The sequence below is a fragment of the Hemiscyllium ocellatum genome, chromosome 32, assembly GCF_020745735.1.
Source record: "Hemiscyllium ocellatum isolate sHemOce1 chromosome 32, sHemOce1.pat.X.cur, whole genome shotgun sequence".
In the NCBI taxonomy this organism is placed as follows: domain Eukaryota; kingdom Metazoa; phylum Chordata; class Chondrichthyes; order Orectolobiformes; family Hemiscylliidae; genus Hemiscyllium; species Hemiscyllium ocellatum.
Genome location: NC_083432.1, coordinates 16,460,355 through 16,482,575, shown reverse-complemented (window position 1 = coordinate 16,482,575; position 22,221 = coordinate 16,460,355). Strand labels below are relative to the sequence as shown.

Below are 22,221 nucleotides of genomic sequence, written 5' to 3'. Positions count from 1 at the left end.
AAAATTAACATGCTGGGACTTTGGGGAAAAAGTAAAGCCACAGGACTGGCTGCTTTGCTCTACAAGTGGGTGGCTCAGTGGTTAGCACTGCTGGTGCATAGCGCCAGATTTGATTCCATCCTCAGTGACTGTCTGTGTGGCGTTTTCATGTTCTCTGTTTCCTCCCTCAGTCCAAAGATGTGCAGGTTAGCTGGAATGGCCATGCTAAATTGCTCTTGGTGTTCAGGGAGGTGCAGGCTAGGTGGATTAACCATGGCAAATATGGGGTTTAAGGGATTGGGGGCTGTGGGGTGGGATGCTCTTTTGAAGAGTTGGTGCGAAATTGATGGCACCACTTTGGCACTGTAGGAATTCTATGATTCCAAACAGCCAGTATAAACTCGATGGGCCAAGAGGCCATTTTCCATGTAACTCTACCCCGCCCTTTTCCTCAATCTAAGCATTTATCAAACAACTATTGCTATCTCTGATTAGTAAAAGCAACAGCTTCCTTCTGCACGCACAATACTACTCTCCCGCCCATACACCACTGACCCCTCTCCTCTGATCACGTCCCAACACCAGCTTCAGGCTGTAGCTTTGTGTTTAAAAACAATGGCACAACTCCGGACTTTTGGCTGAGTGTGTGCAGGGGTTAATAAGGAACATTCCCGCAGCTTCATGCACAGTGCTCTGTGAAAGGTTACAGAGAGCAGCAAATGCTTCTGCGTTGCATGGAAATGTTTTCTCGGTAAAAGTTCTGTCTGTAGCTTTGAGGGTGGGAGGAGGGGAGATGTGCTGCTGTGTTTGGATTTCGTGGAGTTGCTCAGTACAGTAGGGGGAGGAGACATCCTTTGCTGCATTGTGCACTGATCCTATTAAAGGCATTAGCAACATTCCAGGGTACCTCATTCTTATTTTCTGCCGATGGTTTTGTTACCTTCGCCAGTGTTAAATAAAACTCTAACAGCCGTCCTCTGTCTGCCATGCAGCGTGCTCCGGACTAACTGCAGTGTAAGTACCTGTTCTGAAATCTGTGTGTGAGGAAGCTTGCCACCTTTCTGAGTAAGGGGCGGCCCCTTTCTGCCTTGCGAGCCATTATCTGACTTTGCTGTGTGCAGTTAGTTATACAGGAATTCCTGGGTGCTGACGAGACGCCAGTACCGTCACTCTGGGCTTTGGCTGGACTCAGTTACATTCAGACAAATACTGACAGGCCTTTGCAAAATTGTTGGTTCACTGGTCAGGGACCCAAAGACTGGAATGTAGTTTCTGATGTGAAAGTCTTTCAGCCACAGAGTGGGAGTGTTAACAGCCAACCCCTCCACCTTAATATTAAGCTATGCTGTGTACTCGATGCACACAGATATTTTTGAAGGGTTTTGTGCTGGCAAATCGCTGCAGATTTACTGCATCTCAAGTTAAACCAGGAAAACTCCCTCAGTTTTAATGTCATGGCTTGATTGAATTCTACCTATTTCTGTGTGTGATTTAAATTGCTTTCAGATCAGTTTACATTTAACATTAAATCATTTCCAGCAGAACCTTTTTCTTTGTACTTGTTCCTTTTGGGGGAAAAGCTGGCCAAGTCATTTGGCAGAATGTCTCATTGCCAGACCATTCCAACAAGCACCAAAATGTTGTTTGGCTGTTAGCAAGAAGGACATTATCGGGGAGATCCTTCATGTACGCCCGGTCTCTCTGCGCCACTGCACACTGACCTCCAAGTGGCTGCGGGGGTGCGGGTAGAAACTGTCAAACATCGCCTGCTGGAATGTGACTTTGCAAAGGAAGTCTGGAGAAAGATACAGTGGTTTTTGTCAAGGATCATCCCAAGTAGCTCTGTAACACAGGACTCTGTGCTCTATGGTCTGTTCTTAGGATGCACATGGAGACAAACAGCAACTGTCTGGGGGACCATTGACTCGGTGAAAGATGCTCTTTTATCTGCCTGAAACTTGTTGGTCTTCCACAGCAAGATGTGGAGGTGCCGGTGTTGGACTGAAGTGGACAGAGTTAAAAATCACACAACACCAATTTATCATCCAACTGGTTTATTTGGAAGTACAAGCTTTCGTAGCACTGCTCCTTCAGCAGGTAACTACCTGAGGAAGCAGCAGTGCTCCGAAAGCTTGTACTTCCAAATAAACCTGTTGGATGATAACCAGGTGTTGTGTGATTCCAGACCAAGGAATGACCTCGACCCAAGTGTTGCAGTCTGGCATATTCTAAGCACTAGGTGCTGAGGAACACTCTAAGGCTTGGGGCAGCTGCCACAAAGGTGCAGTGGGGAAAGATCATTGTCTAAGCTCTTTCTGCCAATGTTATAATAGGGGTCTGTTCAGTTATTGGACTCTCCTGGTGCCTCAAATATATGTATATAGTATTTTGCATAAGTAAAAACAGCCTTTGCGTTTGTTGGAAATGCTGGGAAAATCAAACTTCAATGTTTGTTTCTTCATCATTTGCTAAGACTGTACAGAACTGAACTGCTCTAGTGACAATATACGTATATTCAGATTTTCTATAAATAAAGTATAGTTTTGAAATATAAAAGGGAAATTGTGATAAACGGTTAATCCTATGGAGATTCAAATCCTACCATGGGTTCAATTTCCAGCAACACTCTGCAACTGCAACTGAAACAAAAACAGAATTTGCTGGAAACGTTCAGCTGGTCTGGCAGCATCTGTGAAGAAAAATTAAAGTTAAATTTTGGGTTTGGTGACGCTTCCTCAGAACCTTTCTCTGCAATTGAAACAAATCTCAGTGATAATGACCATGTAACAATCATTGATTGCTGTTATAGAGTCATAGAGATGTACAGCACGGCAACAGACCCTTCAGTCCAACTCCTCCATTCCGTCCAGATACCCCAACCCAATGTAGTCCCACTTGCCATCACTCAGCCCATATCACTCCAAACCTTTCCTATTCATAAACCCATACCTTTTAAATGTTGCAATTGTGCTAGCCTCCACCACTTCTTCTGGCAGCTCATTCCACACACGCACCACACTCTGCATGACAAATTTGCCCTTTAGGCCTCTTTTATATCTTTCCCCTCTCACCCTAAACCTATGCCCTGTTATTCTGGACTCTCCCACCTCAGGGAAATGACCTTGTCTAATTACCCTATCCATACCCTATCTCATTTTTTTTAGCCTCTATAAGGTTACTCCTCAGCCTCCGACGCTCTAGGGAAAACAGCCCTAGCCTATTCAATCTCTCCCCATAGCTCAAACCCTCCAACCCTGGCAACATCCTTGTAAATCTTTTCTGAACCCTTTCAAGTTTCACAACATCCTTCTGATAGGAAGGAGACCAGAATTGCATTAAAAAGTATATCTGGTTCACTGTGGTTCTTCGGGATAGATGCCTGCTGTCCTTACCTGATCTGGCCACTTGTGCCTCCTGACTCCAACAATACAGTTGACTCGTAGCTGGTTGCAAAGGTAATTTGGATGGGCAACAAATGCAGCCCTTGCCAGTGATGTTCATATCTCATGATTGAACAGGGGAAAACATATTCTCCTCCCTAAAGGGCCCACTGGCCTATTCCTGTTACCTATGTTTCATATGGTTAATGCATTATATGCATTATGACAGAGGTCTGCAGCAGGGAGCGGTGGATTGGGGAAAGGGTTGTAATGTTTTGAGGACGGTGGGGTTGCTATCATTCTCTACCTGACCCAATGACTACGTTCCTGTGTGAATCATTAATTTAGAGTATAAATTCATTCTCGCTTATGTTGTTCCCTGACCAAAGCAAAATCTCCTGAAGCATTTTACAGAGAGAAACTGGGTAGCAACTAAGGGGAAAACTCTTTGCTGCTGCAAATAATCGTGCACAACACCAATAAATAAACTTCCTGGTCTTCTTTTAAATGACCGATCAAAGGTTCTGGAAGCAGAGTGATATTATTGAAATACTCGCCCTAAGCAGTCAGTGCTGGGAGCTGTCACCATCTGTGTACTGTTGTATTTCTTAGTTAGTGATTGGGTCAAATGTCAAACCAAGCCTGTGCTGTTTGCTTTCCAAATGATTGGAGCCTGTGCGGAAGTCATAGTTCAGGCCGAAGACCGGGGGGAGAATTACAAATGTTGAGAAGTGCCGTTCAAGTAAGGTAAAGTGAAGTAAACAGAGGATTTAATCGGCAAAGCCTGTGACTCTGACATGCATTATTCCCTCAGATGAGACCTGGTGTGTGTGTGTGTTGTTTTTCTGTGAAGTGCAACAAGCCAGTACGAATTGGAAGAAGTTCACTGTATATGACTTGGAATTCATGCTAGTGAGTATTTCCTAAATGATTGTAAAACGATATCAGCACCAATGAAGATGAGAGAAGCGGCGAAAGTGATACTTTCTCAGCTTGAAGTAATTTAGGGGCCAGAGAGAAAACCCTACGCTGACCAAGAGATGGCTATCAAGTTCTGATCATACTTGAAGCAGTAAGTAATGGTCGACAGAGAACTCAGTTTGGTTGGTTGATCTGTGTGGCTGATTTGTCACGGAATTAGTTGTTAACTATTAGCTTAGAAAATGAACTGCCTGAATTATACGAGCTGAAATTCCTGGGTTTGGTTCATAACCTGAGTTGAATTCTTTGGTCTCAGTAGTAAAACCAGAGGGAACTTTAGTTGACATTTCTGGTCCTTGTGCAGTACTCTCTGGTTAATATTGGATATATATGATGGTGTTGGGCCAGTTTTTGATTCGATCTGATTTGATTTATTTGTTTAGCTTGTAGTCCAGGCAGGTCAAACCACAGTGTATTAGGGTGATAGAACCAAGCGAGGAATTCAATGTTATCGCTGCAGAGAAGGTACAAAGAGCGAGGTCAACATTAAATTTAAAATTTGAGAGATCCATTCAGAAGCCTAACAACAGCAGGGCCGAAGCTGTTCTTGAATCTATTGTTTCATGTTTTTAAGCTTTTGTGTCCTCTGCTCAATGGAAGAGGTTGGAAGAGATTTTAACCGGGTTGGAAGGGGTCTTTGATTACATTAGCTGCCTTTCTGAAACAGTGAGAAGTGTAAATGGAGTCAGTGAGTGGAAGATTGGCTTGGGTGATAAACTGGGCAGTGTTCACAACTCTCTGTAGTTTCTTATGGACCTGGGCAAAGCAGTTACCATACCAAACCATGATACATCCAGATAGGATGCTTTCTATGGTGCTTCTATAAAAGTTGGCGAGGGTCCTATGGACATGCCAAATTTCCTCAGCCTCCTGACGAAATAGAGGTGTTATTATGCTTTCTTGACTGCTGCATCAACAGGTGTAGACCAGATTGTTGGTGATCCTTACTCCTAGGAATTTGACACTCTCGAACGTAAAGTCAGCTTCAGTTGTGAAGCTATCCATGGTTGAATAACCCTGCCAGACTGTGGTGAAGTGTACATGAAGAGTGAATGTGCGGGCGTTCTGCCTGAGAGTTGCAGAGAATGGAATGTGAAAGATCAGGAAGGAACAGGAGAATTACATTTCTATAACATTTTACCAAGCCAGCAGACATATCAAAGTGTTTTACAGCCAATTAAGTCCTTCTTGAAATGTAGTCACAAGAGGAATGTAGGAATGGCAGCAGCCAATTTGTATACAGCAAACTCCCAGCAGTCATAATAACCAGATCATCTGTATTTTATGATGTTGGTTGATGGTGGATTATTACCCAGGACAGGAAAGATTATTTCCCTGCCAAATAGTGGCTTAACATGTTTTTATCCACTCCAGCAGACTAAGGTGAACCAGTGAAGGAGTGGCATGATTATTCAGTGATGAGCACTGCTGCCTCACAGCGCCTGGAACCCAGGTTCAATTCCAGCCTTGGGCAACTGTCTGTGTGGGGATTTGCACATTCTCCCTGTGGTAAAAACGAGGACTGCAGGTGCTGGAAACCGAGTCTGCATTAGAGATGTGCTGGAAAAGCACAGCAGGTCAGGCAGCATCCAAGGAGCAGGCAATCGACGTTTCGGGCAAAAGCCTTTCATCACGTCTCCCTGTGTCTCCATGAGTTGCTTCTGGGTGTTCCGGTTTCCTCCCACAGCAAAGGTGTGTGGGTTAGATGGATTGGCTGGACTAAATTTCCCATGGTGTCCAGGGATGTGCAGGCTAGGTGGAAATCCTATGTAGCTTCTCCTGTTTGAAATACAGAAAGCCAATAGTTAGTGGTGGGTGGGGGTGGGGGGGAGGGTGCAAATTTGGGTAAAAAATGAGGTCTGCAGATGCTGGAGATCACAGCTGAAAATGTGTTGCTGGTCAAAGCACAGCAGGCCAGGCAGCATCTCAGGAATAGGGAATTCGACGTTTCGAGCATAAGCCCTTCATCAGGAATGAGAGAGAGTAGCCAAGCAGGCTAAGATAAAAGGTAAGGAGGAGGGACTTGGGGGAGGGGCAATGGAGGTGGGATAGGTGGAAGGAGGTCAAGGTGAGGGTGATAGGCCGGAGTGGGGTGGGGGCGGAGAGGTCAGTAAGGAGATTGCAGGTTAGGAGGGCGGTGCTAAGTTGAGGGAACTGACTGAGACAAGGTGGGGGGAGGGGAAATGAGGAAACTGGAGAAATCTGAATTCATACCTTGTGGTTGGAGGGTTCCCAGGCGGAAGATGAGGCGCTCCTCCTCCAGCCGTCGTGTTGTTATGTTCTGCCGGTGGAGGAGTCCAAGGACCTGCATGTCCTCGGTGGAGTGGGAGGGAGAGTTAAAGTGTTGAGCCACGGGGTGGTTGGGTTGGTTGGTCCGGGCGGCCCAGAGGTGTTCTCTGAAGCGTTCCGCAAGTAAGCGGCCTGTCTCCCCAATATAGAGGAGGTCACATCGGGTGCAGCGGATGCAATAGATGATGTGTGTGGAGATACAGGTGAACTTGTGGCGGATCATCCGCCGTCATTTCCGCCACCTCCAAACGGACCCCACCACCAAGAATATATTTCCCTCCCCTCCCCTATCAGCGTTCCGCAAGGACCACTCCCTTCGTGACTCCCTCGTCAGATCCACACCCCCCCACCAACCCAACCTCCACCCCCGGCACCTTCCCCTGCAACCGCAGGAAATGTAAAACTTGCGCCCACACCTCCACACTCACTTCCCTCCAAGGCCCCAAGGGATCCTTCCATATCCGCCACAAGTTCACCTGTACCTCCACACACATCATCTATTGCATCCGCTGCACCCAATGTGGCCTCCTCTATATTGCGGAGACAGGCCGCTTACTTGCGGAACGCTTCAGAGAACACCTCTGGCCGCCCGGACCAACCAACCCAACCACCCCGTGGCTCAACACTTTAACTCTCCCTCCCACTCCACCGAGGACATGCAAGTCCTTGGACTCCTCCACCGGCAGAACATAACAACACGACGGCTGGAGGAGGAGCGCCTCATCTTCCGCCTGGGAACCCTCCAACCACAAGGTATGAATTCAGATTTCTCCAGTTTCCTCATTTCCCCTCCCCCCACCTTGTTTCAGTCGGTTCCCTCAACTCAGCACCGCCCTCCTAACCTGCAATCTCCTTACTGACCTCTCCGCCCCTACCCCACTCCGGCCTATCACCCTCACCTTGACCTCCTTCCACCTATCCCACCTCCATCGCCCCTCCCCCAAGTCCCTTCTCCCTACCTTTTATCTTAGCCTGCTTGGCTACTCTCTCTCATTCCTGATGAAGGGCTTATGCTCGAAACGTCGAATTCTCTATTCCTGAGATGCTGCCTGGCCTGCTGTGCTTTGACCAGCAACACATTTTCAGGGTGCAAATTTGGGGAAAGGGAGCAGTTGCATAGTCAGTTGCATCCTACTGAGGCCATTATAATTGGCTGGACCTCCTTACAATATAGCAAGCCACTATGATTGTTCACATAAAGCACTGGAGAAACTCAGCAGGTCTAGCTGCAACTGTGGACAGAGAAATAGAATTAATGTTTCATGTTCAAAATGATTCTTCTTCAGAACTTCTCAGTTCTCGCAATCTCAGAGGAACAGGCTGATCTTGGGGTGCTTGTCCACTGTACACTGAAGGCAGCAGGACAGGTTAATAGGGTAGTTAAAAAGGCATATAGCATTCTTGCCTTTATCGGCCGTGGCATAGGTTATAAGAGCAGGGAGCATCCTGCGCTTCAGATGCTGCCTGACCTGCACCACACTAACCTTGAGTATCTGCAGTCCTCACTTTCACCTATATAGCAGGGATGTCATGTTGGAGCTGTACGAAACTTTGGTTAGGCCACATCTGGAGTATTGTATGCAACTCTGGTCACTGCACTATAGGAAGAATATCATTGCACTGGAGGAGATGAAGAGGAGATTACCAGCACGTTGCCTAGTAGCTATGAAGAGAGGCTGGATGCTTGTTTTCTTTAAAGCAGCAAAGAGTGAGGAGGGACTTATCCAAGACCAGCACCTTGTGTTCAATCTCCTTTAAAATAAATCTTAACATCCTTTTAGCTTTTTTGATTATTTGTTTGTAGCAGTGCATTAGTGTTTAGTGAATTTTGTATCGCTAATCCTAAATCCCTTTTTTAGATTAGATTATTTACAGTGTGGAAACAGGCCCTTCGGCCCAACAAGTCCACACCGACCCGCCGAAGCGCAACCCACCCATACCCCTACATATACCCCTTACCTAACACTACGGGCAATTTAGCATGGCCAATTCACCTGACCCACACATCTTTGGGCTGTGGGAGGAAACCGGAGCACCCGGAGGAAACCCACGCAGACACGGGGAGAACGTGCAAACTCCACACAGTCAGTCGCCTGAGGCGGGAATTGAACCCAGGTCCCTGGCGCTGTGAGGCAGCAGTGCTAACCACTGTGCCACCGTGCCGCCCTTTGATTCTCCACAATTCCTCCTATCTCGGAATTAAGGAATATTTAGATTTTTGAATCTGAAACCCGAAGTGGAGGACCTTGTGCTTACCAAACTGAAATCTACAATTCTCTTGAGTGGCAGTGTTTGGCGTACTAGACCATTGCATTCTGGGGGATTGCCTTTATATTGGAGCTGCGACTATGAGAGGTTAAACTGGAGCCCTGTTTACCCCCGCAGGTGGACAATAAAGTTCCTAAGGTGAGAAAGTTGAGGAAGTATTGACAAATGGAATCAGAGAAAACTTTCACATGAAGAGCAAGAGCATAAAGTAATCAGGAAAAGATCAGGGACAATTAAAGATCATAAAGGGAAGCTGTGTGTGGAAATGCAAGATGTGGAAATGGCTCTTAACAAATACTTTGAATCTTGTTTTAATATGATGGTTATTTCAGTATGCTATATGCTAACACTGCTGATAGTATGCCTTATTGATTCACTGGATCATCTATTGTCTCTCTATTTGTCTATTTTGAAACACTCACAGGAGTGCCTTTTTCGAGTCTTCACATTGCTCGTCGATGTTTTGGACTCTTTAGCATCACCACAGACCAACGGCCAGATGGTACTGGTGTTATATGAGACTCGGGTGGTTTTTCGTCAGTGGGGGTCTCCAACCTGCCTTGGTGTTAGTGGACTGCGCCCCCTTTTTTTTATTTTTATATAATTTTTTTGGTGGGGGTTAGCCGATCCTTGTCTCGGTGCTCTCACTGTTTTGGTTGTTTGCTCACTTGTCACTGAAGAGTTGTAATATTTCGAGTGTCAGTGACAATGTGAGTCTTGATGTCTTTTGGGCGAAGGTCTCAAATCTCTCAATGCCGAGGAATTTCATGAGGCAGTTATTCATGCCCAGCCACTTGCATCGTGTGCCCATTATGAAGCCAACGTGCTTGGGATCCAAGCCTCCTGTCAATTCCGTTATCTCGACATTCAGGTGTTGGTACTTGCAACTTCTTTCACGTCATGCCATTTCCAGTGCTTTACTGTCATTTTTGTACCAGACTGTGACACCTACTACCGCGATCTTCTGCTCTTTCCTAAATATAAGATCGGGTTTCCGTAGGGAGCCATCTTTTGTGAACAATCTGGGCTCCACGTACCATATCCAGCCATACTTACCTACATGTTTTTGCAACTGGTCAGCGATCTTGTTATGGCATTTTATGCAAGCGTTTTTTTACAAATGGGCAGCATCCTGAGATCTGTGAAATTGTCTTGACTGCCGTCTCATGCCTTTGGCACAATTTGTTTTGATTTGGTCTTCCTGTAGATAGTGTAGCTCTAGTCGGGGGATTACACCGCAGGAGCAAGCTGTTTATTAACCTAGAGGATATTTGCTGGTTTACTGTTTTAACCATGAGTTAGAGATCTTGTTGTCTCTAAAGTACTGGGTGCCTGCCCCTTGACATTCCAGTTTTTGCCACTATTTGAATTCCCATTCTCTCCAGCCTGCATACCTGTTGGGCAGTTTCTGTCGCCCAGCGTCTGCCATCTGGAGTGCTGGCATGATGTTGGTCATCGGGTCCATTTCCTCCTCACCGCCATTACGGCTGCTGGGTAGGAAATTTTAAATTTCTTTTAGGACCTTGGGGTGTCACAGTCCCACAACGGTGTCTGTGTTGCACTTTCCTTTATACTGAAAGGAGGCCTGAACGACCACATCACTGGACATTTCAAGGGCCTTGCGTTTGCGAACATTCACAGATGGAATCTGCACTTCCAGTTTTGGGATGCGTAGATCGCCGTTCCTGTTACTGGTATACAGGACTCCATCAGTGGTATGAGGTGGGAGGTGTAGGAATTCTTTGGTGGCGTTACGGATTTTTTGGTCTAGTTTTGTGAGGGTAATCCGAGATGCTTCTGCTAGGATCAAGTGGAAATGCAGTCTGGGGATGGCGTGTTTTCAGGATTTCTAACCGTTGTCATGGCTGGAGTAGTGCTGCCTATATTCCTTTAACCCAGGACTTAAGCTTCTCCTCCCACTCCCCTTCTGCCACACCTGCTCACGTATCGATATGGGCACCCAGGTACTTCTCTGTATCACCTGGGGATATGTAGGCTATGGATTCATCTCTCAGCTTCTTGTTTGCTAAATGATTGTATAAGAAGATCTTCCTTTTCAATGTAAAGTGTGGAATCCCTTTGTCTTCGCAATGTTAATACTGAGACCTGTATAGTCACAGTATGCCTGGAGCAACTTCAGATTCCTTGCCATTCCGGTGTGGGAATTGCTTAGAAATGTCATCCTTGAAGGCCAAAGTTGAGCAGTTGACACTTCTGCCGCCCAGGGGCATGGCGACCCCTAAATTGGCCTTCTCCAGAGAGCATACCAACGGAACCAAAGCAATGTTACACAAGATTGGTGAGAGTGGGCCGCCTTGTTTTACGCCCCTCTCAATGTTTATTGGGGTGGTAAAGTTTCCGTTCCCTTCCACCACTGTGGAAGGTCTTTGATAGAGGCCTTTGATAAGACCTACAAAGGCTTTGGGGAGTTGTACTCTTTGCAAGGCAATGATTAATAGTTTGTGCCCAACCAATTCAAACACTTTCGCCAGATTGACAAAGACAACTGCGAGGTCCTTGCGGTTGTGTTTTGCTCCCTTAATGATGTTTTCAAGGATGACAATGTTTTCATCCAGGAGTGGCTGCTAGGAACCCCTTTTGCCTGTGGTTTATTTCGATTGTTTCACTAAAGCGTTTTGCCATTAATTTCGTGAACAGTCGCAGCAGCATTGGACAGATAGTTATTGGTCGCCAGTTGTCAATGCTTTTCAGACGGTATTTATCCTCGCACTTAGGAATCAGGACCGTTCAACTCTTTTTTCGTGAATCGGATATGGTGCTTGACTTTAGTTATAGGGAAAAGAGGCGGGGTAGACGAGTTTCCTCATATTCGTGGATTGCTCTTATGTCCTGCAGTTTCAGGCTGTCTGGTCCAGCAGCACTGTTCTCATCGATCCCCTTGATGGCTGTTTTGATCTCTTCTACCTCTCTGGGTTTCATCAAGGACCCCTCATCAATTTTACTGGTGTATGAGGCGTACTTATTAATGTTTGATTTCTGATTTGGCGATGACAGTTTCTCATGGAAACATGTCTTCAATTCCTCTTTTGAGAGAGGACAAGCAGATGAGGCCCCCATGATCTCGTGAGCTAGTTGGCGCTGGTTAGTTTTGTATAGCTGCTGTATCGCTCTAAACAGCGCTCTACATGCTGCCCATCGTTTTTATCTCCGATATTGTTAGTGGTCTTTTTGTCTCTTTTGGCCTGGTCTTTTTGAGGCCTCTTCATTTGCTCTATCCTTTCCTACTTTTCATTAGCAGGTCAGTAATGCTTTCCACTAGTCCAACTCCGAGGTCAAGAGTGTCAGGGTCATTCCTCGTGCTCAAGAGCTCCTCAGCTTGTGGAAGCTGGTCATCTATGTCTCTGTGTTTAGGGATCGAAGCCGGTGTTGTTCGGCTGGCTCTTTAGCCCAGGTTTTGATCGTTGGGATTTTCCTGGACATTCTCTGGTTCGTGCGAGTCGTTACCTGTCATTGATTCGTTTGGGGTTTGGATCTCCATCGGGGTGTTTGCCAGGAGTCTGCGTTCATCTGAGATTTGTTTCAGGGTTTTTGATTTAAGGACGCTGGTGATTGATTTATTTATGAACTTGCATCCTGCAAATCTCACTTGCAGTTCCCTCAGGAGTGCCACCTTCTCCTGTGACCATACGCGATCACTTCTCCAAGGTTTGCCCTTGACTTTGGGTGCAGGTTTGAGGTGTTTTTCATTCAGCAGAATAGGGTGTCTGTGCCTCTCGTGTTGACCAAGGCCCGACTGAGTAGAAAACTGTTGGTCACCCGCGCTGCATGCAAAGCCCCACGGTTGGGGATTGTTTCTTGCCTTTGCATTTTGGATAGTGGCAGGCGATTGCATGGTACTCTCCTGCTTCGTCGCATTTTGTTTGAATGTTCTTTACTCTGTGCACTTTAATTAAATGAGTCTTGAACGGGCTCACTGTGGGGAAGAGGATGTCGCAGTTCTTGCAGAACAGCCCATCGACGGGGTAGTGGATAATTACCTCTGGGACAGATGTTCTGTTGTATACTGGCTCGATAACAACTCCTTCCATAAAGGCATTGTCTCAGCTGTCTCATTGCCAGTTTTGGTTGCGGTCTTTTTGTACTCTGTGCCCTAGCTTGAGTTTTGATAACTTCTGTTGTAGAAGGTCTGGGTACTTATGCTTGCCCCATCTGTAGGGTGGACTGCCCTTACGGTCCCTTCTTCAACGTTATCTGGGTCATCCGTTACTGGGCGAGTCAGCTCCCTGGAAGTGGTGTCCGGTCTCAGCTCCACATAAGGCAGGAGATATCGTCTCAAGGTCCTTGTCTCGGTTTGAACCGAGATGGACCTTGTTACCGGTTTTAAGCATGTACAACTTAATGACTTATTGCACCTTGCAGTTGTGGGCAAGGCTGCGGGGAGGTTGTTTTTACGGGAGGCTTCCCATCCAGACTGCTGGATTGATAATAGAAGACTCATAATGTTTTTTGAGAGCAAGTCTGCGATGGCTGTCTCGCACTTTTTCTCAGTCGTTTGGTCACACAGTAGCCAGGGCTACTGAGCTTACCAGCGGGAACAACGGGGAGGCATAAACTATGTGCCAAAAATACGTGACAACGTCATAGTTACTCTCATCCCTTTTCAAGGCTACTGGAGTAAGACAACCTCCTGACTAGGTTACCACTCCTTGATCACTAGCACCCCCTGTGCATTCTTGTTGTTTTGAGAAGAACAATGCAGAGAGAGCTTTATTTTCAGCTTAAAATAGCAGAGCAAACTTTACTGAACATCTAACCCCATGCAGTCCCCTTCCTGGGAGGGTTTCATGGAGATAGTATCAAGAGGGCTTTAGTTTCAGTTTAAAAGAGTACGTATTGAATCCTGTGTTATATCTGTCCTGGAAGTATTTGCTGGGACAGTGTGGAGAAGGCTTTACATTCAGTTTAAAAAAAAGTAGAGTAAGGCTCTCTCTTGTGGGTGGCACAGTGACACAGTGGTTAGCACTGCTGCCTCACAGTGCCAGAGACCTGGGTTCAATTCCCACCTCAGGTGACTCTCTGTGTGGAGTTTGCATATTCTCCCCGTGTCTGTGTGGGTTTCCTCCAGGTGCTCCGGTTTCATCCCACAATCAAAAAACGTGCAGGTTAGGTGAATTGGTCATGCTAAATTGTCTGTAGTGTTAGGTGAAGGGGTAAATGTAGGGAGGTGGGTTGCACTTCAGCGGGTCAGTGTGGACTTGTTGGGCCGAAAGGCCTGTTTCCACACTATAAGTAATCTAATCTAATCACTTTCTTCAGGACTATAACATTCTTTAGTCCACTTTTACAAGTTACTGAATACAGCTCTTTAGTGCTGTCTTACTCCAGCTTCATAATAAGTTTCTCTCTGCTTTGTTGTTGTAGAATCATCAGGTACTCATTGTCAATTGTATATTTACCTTTCATTATCTCACATCTAGTTTCAGAAAAAAAAGATGAAGCAGATGTTGTAGATTGTTAGGAGAACTACAAAATATTACATGGGTTTAACATAACGAGGGTGAAAGTATTAAGGAATTTAACAACCGAATAAAATAAAATTTTAAATAAGTTACATAAATGATTTGAATGCGAGCATAAGAGGTACAGTTAGTAAGTTTGCAGATGACACCAAAATTGGAGGTGTAGTGGACAGGGAAGAGGGTTACCTCAGATTACAACAGGATCTTGACCAGATGGGCCAATGGGCTGAGATGTGGCAGATGGAGTTTAATTCGGGTAAATGTGAGGTGCTGCATTTTGGGAAAGCAAATCTTAGCAGGACTTATACACTTAATGAAAAGGTCCTAGGGAGTATTGCTGAACAAAGAAACCTTGAAGTGCGGTTTCATTGCTCCTTGAAAGTGGAGTCACAGGTGGATAGAGTAGAGACAAAGGTGTTTGGTATGCTTTCCTTTATTGGTCAGAGTATTGAGTACAGGAGTTTGGGAGGTCTTGTTGCGGCTGCACCGGACAGTGGTTAGGCCACTGTTGGAATACTGCATGCAATTCTAGTCTTCTTCCTATTGGAAAGATGTAGTGAAACTTGAAAGGATTCAGAAAAGGTTTACAAGGATGTTGCCAGGGTTGGAGGATTTGAGCTATAGTGAGAGGCTGAACAGGATGGGGCTGTTTTCCCTGGAGCATCGGAGGCTGAGGGGTGACCTTATAGGGGTTTACAAAATTATGAGGGGCATGGATAGGGTAAATAGACAAAGTCTTTTCCCTGGGGTCAGGAAGTCCAGAACTAGAGGGCATAGCTTTAGGGTGAGAGGGAAAATATATAAAAGAGACCTCAGGGGCAACTTTTTTCACGCAGAGGATGGTATATGTATGGAATGAGCTGCCAGAGGATGTGGTGGAGGCTGAATTGAAACATTTAAGAGGCATTTGGATGGGTATATGAATAGGAATGGTTTGAAGGAATATGGGCTGGATGCTGGCAGGTGGAACTGGATTGTGTTGGGATATCTGGTCGGCATGGACAGGTTGGACCGAAGGGTCTGTTTCCATGTTGTACATCTATGACTCTGAGTGTTGAAAGCAATTTTGGTCACTGCACTTCAGGAAAGATGGGGTTGCACTGGAGAGGGTGCAAAGGAGAATCACCAGGATGTGGTACTCAGACTGGCCAGTTTCAGCAATGAACAGTAACTAGATAGGCTGGAGCTGCTGTTCCTGGAGCAGAGAAGGCTGAGGAGGGGGAATCTGATTGAGTCAAAAAGTCTGGAAAAGCACAACCAGTCAGGCAGCATCCAAGGAGCAGGAGAATTGATGTTTCGAGCATAAGCCCTTTATCAGGTCTCCCGCATCTGCATTGCTCACTTTCTCCTGCTCCTCGGATGCTGCCTGACTGGCTGTGCTTTTCCAGTGCCATATGTTTTGACTCTGATTGCCAGCATTTGCAGTCCTGACATTCTCCTGGGGCATCTGACTGAGGTGTACAAACTTATGATGGGCATCAGTAAGCTAGATAGGAACGAATGATAGAAATGATAGGGTGGCATAGTGACTCAATGGTTAGATTAGATTAGATTACTTACAGTGTGGTAACAGGCTCTTCGGCCCAACAAGTCCACACCGACCCGCCGAAGCGCAACCCACCCATACCCCTACATTTACCCCTTACCTAACACTACGGGCAATTTTAGGATGGCCAATTCACCTGACCCGCACATCTTTGGACTGTGGGAGGAAACTGGAGCACCCGGTGGTAACCCACGCAGACACGGGGAGAACGTGCAAACTCCACACAGTCAGTTGCCTGAGTCGGGAATTGAACCGGGTCTCAGGCGCTGTGAGGCAGCAGTGCTAACCACTGTGCCACTGTTAGCATTGCTACCTCACAGCGCCAGGGACCTGAGTTTGATTCCACCCTCAGGCAACCTTCTGTGTGAAGTTTGTATGGTCTCCCTGTGTCTGCATGCGTTTCCTCCCACAGTCCAAAGATGTGCAGGTTATGGGGAGTGGCAATGTTAAATTGCTCATAGTGTCCAGAGATATGTAGGTTAGGTGGTTTAACCATGGGGAATATAGGGTAGGGCATGTGTCTGGGTGGCATGCTCTTTGGAGGGTGGTGTAGACTCAATGGACTGAATGGCCTGCTTCCACACTGTAGGGATTCTGTAATTCTATAATTTTTCTAATTCTATAATATAACCATGGGGCGTAGATTGAATGTAAGTTGCAGAGGATTTAAAGAAAAACATTTCAACTTAGAGAGTGGTGGGTGTCTGTAACTCACTGCCTGAAAATGTAGTGAAAGCAGGAACCATCATAACATTTAAAAGGTATTTAAATGATACTTGAAAGGCCAAGAACATAAGGCTATGGGCCATGTGCTGGGAAATGGGATTAGAACAGATAGGAGTTTGATGACCATCTTGAACATAATGGGCGAAATGTCCTCTTTTCTGTTCTGCAGCACTATGAAATGTATGCCTGCCTGCTAAGGGAAGCAAGGGGAAAAATAGCAAAGGCTGTGATAATTATTTCCAATCATCTCCAGCGGAGAGTTGCTGAAGGATTGGTGGACTGTTGATGCACTGTTGCTTAAGAAGAGGATCCCGAGTAGTTAAAGGCCAGTCAGTCTCACTGTAGTGGTGAGAAAATTATTGGGACAAAATTCTGAGAGATGGTATAAATCATCACTTAGGGAGGCAGGTGTTAAATAAGAGCTTTAACCATGGATTTGCTGAGGGTTACTTGTGACTGACTAAAATGAATTCATGTTTTGAGGAAGTAACAAGAATATTTGGTAAAAGTTACATGTTTTGATGTAGCCTGTGTAAAGTTTAGTAAAGCATTTGCCATGGCAGATTCATTAGCAAATTAAAAACACATGGACTCTTCAGGAAAGTGGCTAGTTGGATACAAATTTGGTTTATTGGCAGGAAGCAAAGGGTTAAGATTATTCAACGTGTTTGTGACCGAAAGCTTTTTCTGATGAATCTCTGAAGAACTCAGAGCTGAGACTTGCAATGTGTTGCATAAAGCTGTGCTTCACACAGAACTGTAGTGGCTATGATTAAGAACTTTGACAAATGAAGCAAATCTTAGCCATTTATTTGATAGTGAGGAAGGAAACTTCAGAAACATAAGAATAGGCTGATCATTATCCACAAAGGAACATAGGTGTCTGTCTTCATTTGATGGCAATATATACCTTGAGAAGCACAACGACAAAAACACAGGGCAAAATGAACTGCAACTTAGGGTGTGTGACTATAGATCACTTTAAGTAGCAGGACAGGTAGATGGTCAAGAAGGTGTACAGGATATTTCCTTTATTGGCCATAGCCTGGGTTATAAGAGCAAGGAGATGTTATTATAGATTGTTTTGTGGAATATAGATATTGTTGGCACGGTGTTGTCCATCCCTTAAGAAGGTGGTGCATTATCTTTCTGAGTCACTGCACTCCATCTGGTGGAGAGACACTCTTAGTACTCATTGGAAGCAGGTTCCAGGAAATGACCCAGTGACAATGAAGGAACAGCGATATTCCAAGCTCGATTGGCATGTGGCTTTGGAGGGGAACTTCCAGGAGTTGCCCTCATACATCTGCTGCACTCGATGTTTTATATGGTACGGGTTGTGAATTTGGAAAATTGAAGGAGGCTTGTCGCTTTGCAATACATCTTGCACAGTGGTGGGGGAAGTGAATATTTGAGAAAGAATGGGATTGGTGCCAGTCTTAAATTGTGTTGGACTTCTTGAGTGTTGTCAGAACAGCATTCAACTGGGGAAGTGTATTCTGTCTCACTTCTGACAGGTTCCTTGCAGATGTTCAGTACAAAGTGCAGGTTATACTTTCTTGAAAGTGCAGTTTCAGGTAGATAGAATTGCGAAGAAGGCATTTAGTATGCTTTTCTTTATTGGTCAGAGCATTGAGTATAAGAGTTGGGAGCCATGCTGTGGCTGTATAAGACTTTGGTTAGGCCACTTTGGGAATATTGCGTACAATTCTGGTCTCCCTCCTATAGGAAGGATGTTGTGAAACTTAAAAGGGTTCAGAAAAGATTTACAGGGATGTTACGAGGTTGGAGAGTTTGAGCTATACGGAGAAGCTGAATAGGCTTGGGGCTGTTTTCTCTAGAATGTCGGAGGGGGCTGTTTTCTCTAGAATGTCGGAGGTGAGGGATGACCTTATGGAGGTTTATAAAATCATGAGGGGCATGGATAGGTTAAATAGAAAGGTCTTTTCCCTGAGTTGGGAGAATCCAGACTAGAGGGCATTGGTTTAGGGTGAGAGGGGAAAGATTTGAAAGGGACCTACGGGGCAACTTTTTTTTGCACAAACTGTGGTCCGTGTATGGAATGAGCTGCCACAGGATGTGGTGGAGGCTGGTGCTATTGCAATATTTAAAAGGATCTAGATGGGTATATGAATATGAAGGGTTTAGAGAGATATGAGCCAAATACTGGCAAATGGGATGAGACTAGGTTAGGATATCTGGTCAGCATGGACGAGTTGAACCAAATGATCTGTTCCTGCGCTGTACATCTCTAAGTAATCTAATCTAAAAAAAAGAAATCTAATCTAATGACTGTATGACTTTAAGGAGTTAGGAGGTAAATTACTCATCACAGAATTCCTAATCTCTGAACTACTCTTAATACAACATTATTTAAGTAGCCTGCCCAGATTAGTTTCACATCAATGGTAATCCTTCAGATGTTGTTGGTGAGGGACTCAGCATTGTCAAGGGCAGATGGTTAGAGTCTCTCTTATTTGAGATGGTCATTACCAGGGACTTGTTTAGAACATATATTACTTGCTACATATTAACCTAAGGCTAAATGTTGTCTGAAACTTGCTGCATATAGACTAGTCCTGCTTCATGATGTGAGGAATTGTGAATGATTGTAATATTGTGCAATCATCAGCAAACATTTCTTTTTATTGAGTTTATAATCAATAGAAGGTCAGGGAATTAGTAGTTGTAGATGCTTAGGCTTGGGACACTATCCAGAGGAACTCCTGGATTGTTGTCTTGGAACTGAGATAATTAGCCTCTAACAACTGTTATCTTTTCTGCTCAGCATGATACTAGCCAGTGGAGAGTGTGTTCTCTGATTGTATTGACTTCAGTTTTGAGGCAACCATGACATCAAGGACAGATGCCATCTCCCGTCTTGAGTTCAGTGCTATTTTCCTGTTTGGACCAAGGCTATAATAAAGAATTGAGTGATCTTGACAGAACCAAACTGTATGTCAGTGAGTATGTTGTTGCTAAGCAAGTCCCACTTGATCACATTATCAACAATACCTTCCATCACTTTTCTGATGATTGAGAATGGAGTAACTGGGGCAATCATTTGCCAGATTGGATCTGTCTAACTTTATATGGACAGGGTATGGCTGAGCAACTTTCAACTTTGTCTATTAAATGCCATCATCCGAGCTGTAGAGGAATAGCTTGAGGTGAGGCTAGTTTGTCTGGAGCACAGGTCTGCTCTCTTATTACTGAGGTACTGTCAGGGCTTATAGCCTGTGCGGTATCTTGGGCCTTCAGCTGTTTCTTAATGTCACACAGGGTGAACTGGATTAGCTGGAGACTGTACCACAACTTTCTAAAACACTGATTCGGTTGCACGCAAAGTACTGTGTACAGTTATGATCACCATATTGCAGGAAACATTTGATTGTAGTGGAGAGAATCCAGAGGAAATTCATAAGGATATTGCCAGGAATGGAGAATTTTAGCAAGGAGCATGAATCAGAGAAGCAGTTCTTTTTGTAAAGGGAGAGTTCACTGATGTCTATCAAATTACCAGGAATGGATAGGAGTGTAATATTAGGAGACGTTAATAGCCAGAGACCACGGATTTAAAGTAATTGGTGGGAAGGCTTAGGGGGATTTACAGATTCTTTCACCCAAAGGACATGGGAGGGATGTAGGGGATTGGGATATTATTGTCTGAAAGAGTGGAAAAGTCGGAATCCCTCATTGTATTTAAAGTGCATGTTGCTGTGCACGTGAAGTGTCATAAGCTACCCACTATAGGCAGGTAAGTGGGAATTGGTAGGAAATGTGTTTTTGGCCAGCACATTTCAGGTGGGCTGCAAGGCCTCCTTCTGTGCCTTTCCAAGTTTCTTTGTTACTGTTAGTACAGATTCCTTAATCATGATAACAAGGTCAATGATGAAGTTGTTGTAGTTGTTTGGGCCCAGGTCACTACCCAGAGGAACTGAAGACTGAGATAACATATTGTCTTGGTTATTATCATTATCGCTGTTTGTGGGAACCTGCTCTGTGCAAATTGGCAGCCATATATCATAGAGTCATAGAGATGTACAGCATGGAAACAGACCCTAAGGTCCAACCATGCCGACCAGATATCCCAACCCAATCTAGTCCCACCTGCCAGCACCTGGCCTATATCGCTCCAAAGCCTTCCTAGTCGTATACACATCCAAATGCCTTTTAAATGTAGCAATTGTACCAACTTCCACCACTTCCTCTGGCAGCTTATTCCATACACGTACCACTCTCTGTGTGAAAACGTTGCCCCATAAGCATCTTTTATATCTTTCCCCTCTCACCCTAAACCTATTCCCTCTAGTTCTGGACTCCCCAACCCCAGGGAAAAGACTTTGCCTATTTACCCTATCCATGCCCCTCATAATTTTGCTTTCCCAAAATGCAGCACCTCGCATTTATCTGAATTAAACTCCATCTGCCACTTCTCAGCCCATTGACCCATTTGGTCAAGATCCTGTTGTAATCTGATGTAACCCTCTTCGCTGTCCACTGCACCTCCAATTTTGGTGTCATCTGCAAACTTACTAACTGTACCTCTTATGCTCGCATCCAAATCATTTATGTAAATGACAAAAAATAGAGGACCCAGCACCAATCCTTGTGGCACTCCACTGGTTGCAGGCCTCCAGTCTGAAAAACAAACCTCCACTCCCACCCTCTGTCTTCTACCTTTGAGCCAGATCTGTATCCAAATGGCTAGTTCTTCCTGTATTTTGTGAGATCTAACCATGCTAATCAGTCTCCTGTGGGGAACCTTGTTGAACACCTTACTGAAGTCCACATACATCACATCTATCACTCTGCCCTCATCAATCCTCTGTTGCTTCCTCAAAAAACTCAATCAAGTTTGTGAGACATGATTTTTCATGGACAAGGCCATGTTGACTATCCCTAATCAGTCCTTGCCTTTCCAAATACATGTACATCCTGTCCCTCAGGATTCCCTCCAACAGCTTGCTCACCACCGACATCACACTCACAGGTCTATACTTCCCTGGCTTGTCCTTACCACCCTTCTTGGTACAATGGTGAAGTGGTTTGGGATAATCTGAGGTGCAAATAATTTCCTTTCCAATTTCTTGTTTCCCGACCAGAATTTCTGCCCTTTCTAATTTAATATCGTGTGTAAATTAATTCCATGGAGGCTGACATCCTGTTACTGAGTCACCCTTTATTTACTCTTGCATAGTACATAGACTCTGATCAGTTAGCTCAGAGCCAGTCGCTAGAGTGAAGAGAACCCCTGAGACTTCTGTTTATTTCTGTCAGCCAGGACTCCCTGATTGGCCCAGGTTAGCAACCTCAGTAAAGCTTAAAGCTCTGGTTAGGGAGTTTATAAAGCTCTGGTTTGACTTTAAAAGCTCTGGTTAGGCCCTATTTGGAGTACTGTGTCCAGTTTTGGTCCCCACACCTCAGGAAGGACATACTGGCACTGGAGCTTGTTCAGCGGAGATACACACGGATGATCCCTGGAATGGTAGGTCTGACATACGAGGAACGGCTGAGGATCCTGGGATTGGATTCATTGGAGTTTAGAAGATAAAGGGGAGATTTAATAGAA

At 45.1% G+C, this 22,221-nt stretch overlaps 1 protein-coding gene across 2 annotated transcripts in view; it reads left to right on the top strand.

The window, feature by feature from the left end:
- The first annotated feature begins 794 nt into the window (after nucleotides 1–794).
- Nucleotides 795–22,221, top strand: part of tmem98 (transmembrane protein 98) — a 63,614-nt gene continuing 42,187 nt past the window's right edge. Inside the window, exon 1 of one of the 2 annotated variants that reach the window (XM_060848738.1) lies at nucleotides 795–993. The gene's annotated coding sequence lies outside the window, so the exon portion shown is untranslated. Of the gene's footprint in view, nucleotides 994–4,356; nucleotides 4,432–22,221 lie in introns of those variants that run through there. The other variant, XM_060848739.1, reaches the window with a different exon arrangement.